This window comes from Chrysochloris asiatica, unplaced genomic scaffold (genome assembly GCF_000296735.1).
Source record: "Chrysochloris asiatica unplaced genomic scaffold, ChrAsi1.0 scaffold00323, whole genome shotgun sequence".
NCBI lineage: Eukaryota > Metazoa > Chordata > Mammalia > Afrosoricida > Chrysochloridae > Chrysochloris > Chrysochloris asiatica.
The window spans coordinates 2,032,266-2,036,452 of NW_006408841.1; positions in this window are offsets into that span (position 1 = coordinate 2,032,266).

The window sequence follows — 4,187 nt, forward strand, 5'->3', positions numbered from 1 at the left end:
TGGGAGGTCAACTGAAGATCAAAATAATATCAATGTCAAAGAAGGTATAAATGTAGGAACAGAGATCCAGGTGGTGAAGATGTCAGGTAGATTACAGGATACAATAGACTCTCTTAAATGGAGAGAAAAGTTAACAGTAACCCCTACGAAAGCTAATGCTTCATAATTTACCATAAAAATGAACTTCCGATCAGAACAAGCAAACATGAAAACTAAGAAGAAACCGACAAGAAATAGCACAGACAAACATAAACTCAGCACAAGAAGGCATGCAGAACAAAGGAACGAACAAACAACACTATAAAAAATTTAATATAATGGCAGCAATTAATTAATACCTATCAATGATTACATTGAATGTCAAGGAATTGAATGCACCAGTGAAGAAATAGAGATTGGATAAGAAAACAAGACCCTGTAGTGTGATGCCTGCAAAAGACACCTTACACACAAAGAGAAAAACAGACTAAAAGTTAAAGGATGGGAACAAAATATCACAAGCTAACTGCAACAATAAACAAGCAGGAGTGGCAACTCTGATCTCTGATAAAGTAAACTTTAAGACAAAAACAAGCATAAGAAATAAAGATGGACACTATCTGATGATCAAATGGTCAATTGAGCAAGACAACATAACTATAATAAGTATCTATGCTTCCAATGAAAAAGCACCACGATATATAAAGCAAACCTTACTAGAATTGAAGAAATAAATAGATAAGTCTCCAATTTTAGTAGGAGATTTTAATACTCCACTTTCGAAAAGGGACAGAACAACCAGAAATAAGTTTGACAAAGTTACAGAGGAACTAAACAGCACAATCAACCAACTTGATCTCATAGACGTGTACAGAGTATTCAACCCAACAACAGCAGAATATTCTTCTCCGGTGCACATGGAACATTCTCCAGAATTGACCATGTGTTAGGTCAAAATCCAAACCTCCATAAATTTACAAACATCAAAATACTACAGAGCATCTTTTCAGACACAATGCTATAAAACAAGAAATCAACAATAAGAAGACTAAGGAATATAATCAAATGAATGGAAACTGAACAACACCCTGTTGAAAAGTAACTGGGTAAATTAAATTAAACGTGAATTCATGAAGTTCCTAGAAACAAACAGGAATGAAAACACAACATATCAAAACGTTTGGGAAATAGCAAAAGCAGTGTTGAGAGGACAATTTATTGTGATAAATGCACACATCCAAAAAGAAGAAAGAACCAAAATTAACACATTAACACAGCATCACCTACAATTAGAAACAGATAAACAGAGGGAACCTACAGTCACCAAAAGATAAGAGATAATAAAGATAAGAGCAGAAATAAATGAGAAGGAAAACAGAAAAACTATAGAAAGAATCAACAGGACAAGAAGCTGGTTCTTTAAAAGGATTAATAAAATCAACAAATCATTGGCAACCTAACAAAAGAAAAGAGGGAAAGGACACAAATAATTGGTATTAGAAATAAAACGGGCTATGTCACAATGGAACAAAATGAAATAAAAAGGATAATAACAGAATACTATGAAGAGTTGTTGTACTCCAACAAATTTGAAAACAGACGAGATGGATATATTTTTAGAAAAACTCGACCTACTAAAACTTACAAAGAATGAAGCAGGAAACTTGAAAAGACCCATAACCAAAGAAGAAATTTATCAGGCCAACAAAAACTCCCAACCAAAAGAAGTCCAGGCCCAGATGGCTTCTTCACTGGTGAGTTCTACCAAGCATTCAGGGAAAAACTGTCACCAATTCTATTCAAATAATTCCAGAATATAGAAGGATGGAAAATTTCCTAATACTTTTTATGAAGCAAGCATAACTCTCATACCAAAACAAGGGAAGGACATCACTAAGAAAGAAAAGTACAGAACGATATCCCTCATTAACATAGATGCAAAAATTCTCAACAAAATCCTAGTCAAAAGAATCCAGCAGCACATCAAAAAAATAATACATCATGACCAAGTGGGTTTCATAAAAGGGATACAAGGATGGTTCAACATTAGAAAATCAATCAATGTAATCCACCATATAAATAAGAAAAAGGGAAAGAACCACAAGATTATATCAATTGATATATAAAAGCATTTGACAAAATCCAACATCCATTCCTAAAAAAACACTCAACAAAGTAGGAATTGAAGGGAAATTCCTCAACATATTCATGAGCATATATATAAAACAATGGAGAGAAACTGAAAGCCTTCCCTCTGAATGTAAATCAGGAGTGTCACCACTCCTTTTTAATATTGTTTTGGAAGTGTTAGCCAGAACTATAAGGCAAGATAGGAAAATGAAAGGCATCCAAATTGACAAAGAGGAAATACTATACATAGAAAACCCCAAACACTCAGTAAAAAGCTATTATACCTCATTGGAAGATTCATCAATCAAAGTGGCAGGGTATAAGATCAACAAAAATCAGTTGGATTCTTCTATAGGAACAATGACAGCACTGGAAAAGATATTGGGAAAGAAATACCATTTATAATTGCCACCCAAAGGATGACATATTTAGAAATAAAAGTAACCAGAGAAACACAGGACCTATTCAAAGAGAATTACAAAACACTACTAAAAAACACTTACAAAAGTAGAAGAACATACCATGTTCCTGGATAGAAAGACTCAACTTCGAGAATACGGCAATACTACCCCTATCATTTAGTTTGTGTCTAGACAAATAATAACTCAGCTGGTGTGAGTTGAGAGGGGTGAAGCCAGAGGTGGGGAGGGGGTGGGCAAGTATCCTGGGCTTCTAATGTGCACTGCCCCCCTTCCCCACCATTAAGCATGAAGAACTTGGGGGCCGGGTGGAGTTATCTGACTTTGTAAATTCTTGTTGGGTGGGACTCATAGTGACCCCATAAGAACCAAAAGCAATGTACACATATGATGCAATCCCAATACATATTCCAGCGACATTCTTCAAAGAGATGGAGAAAACCATTACAAGAATTACAGACAGAAGAACAACTTGGAAGCCTCTCACTCCCCAATTTCAAAATCTACTACATGGCTACAGTGTTCAAAACAGCCTGGTAATGGTACAATGAAAGATACATTGATCAATGGAACAGAATTGAGAATCCAGAAATTAACCCATCCACATATATCCAACTAATTTTTGACCAAGGGGAGGAAATAGTTTACTTAACAGATGGTGCTGGCATAACTGGAAAGTGGTATGTAAAAGACTGAAACAAGACTTTTACCTATACAAAAACCAACTCAGCATGGATTAAAGACCTAAATGTGAAGCCTCAAATTATGAAAGTAATCAATGAAAAAATAGGGACAATTGTGAGGGCTCTAATACAGGGAATACACACAGACTACCAAACATTTTGAAAAGTACACAAGCAAAAGTAGACAATATAGATGAGTGGGACATACTAAAAATTAAAAACGTATGTGCATCAAAGACTTCACCAAAGTAGTAAAAAGGGAACCCACAGAGTGAGAAAAAATCTTTGGAATGACACATCAGACAAGGGACTCATTTCTAAAATATAAAGAAAACTACAACACCTCTTCACAACTGCTCTGTCGGTTTGTCATACTGTGGTGGTGGCTTGTGAGCTGCTGTGATTCTGAAAGCTATGCCACTGGTATTTAAATACCAGCAGGATCACCCATAGGGGACAGGTTTCACATGAACTTCCAGATGAAGACAGGCTAGAAAGAAGTGACAAACTAATTCTGAAATTTTAGTCACTAAAAACCTTATGAATAGCAGAGAAACAACATCAGATATAGTGCCAGAAAATGAGCCCCTCAGGTTGGAAGGCACTCAAAATGTGACTGGGGAAGAACTGTCTCCAAAAAGTAGAGTTGACCATGATGACATGAATGGAGTAAAGCCTGGGGAAGAAAAGCCCATAGGACCTTCATTGTCTGATGGGGCACAACTCAAAATGAAGAGAAATAGCTGTAAACATCCATTGAAAATTGGAACATGGAATGTAGGAAGTTATGAATCTGGGAAAATTGGAAGTTGTAAAAAATGAAATGGAATGCATAAACATCGATATCTTAGGCATTAGTGAACTGAAGTGGACTGGTATTTGGTCATTTTGAATCTGACAACCACATGGTTTACTATGCCGGAAAAGACAAACTGAAGAAGAAAGGTGTTGCATTCATCATCAAAAAGAATATATT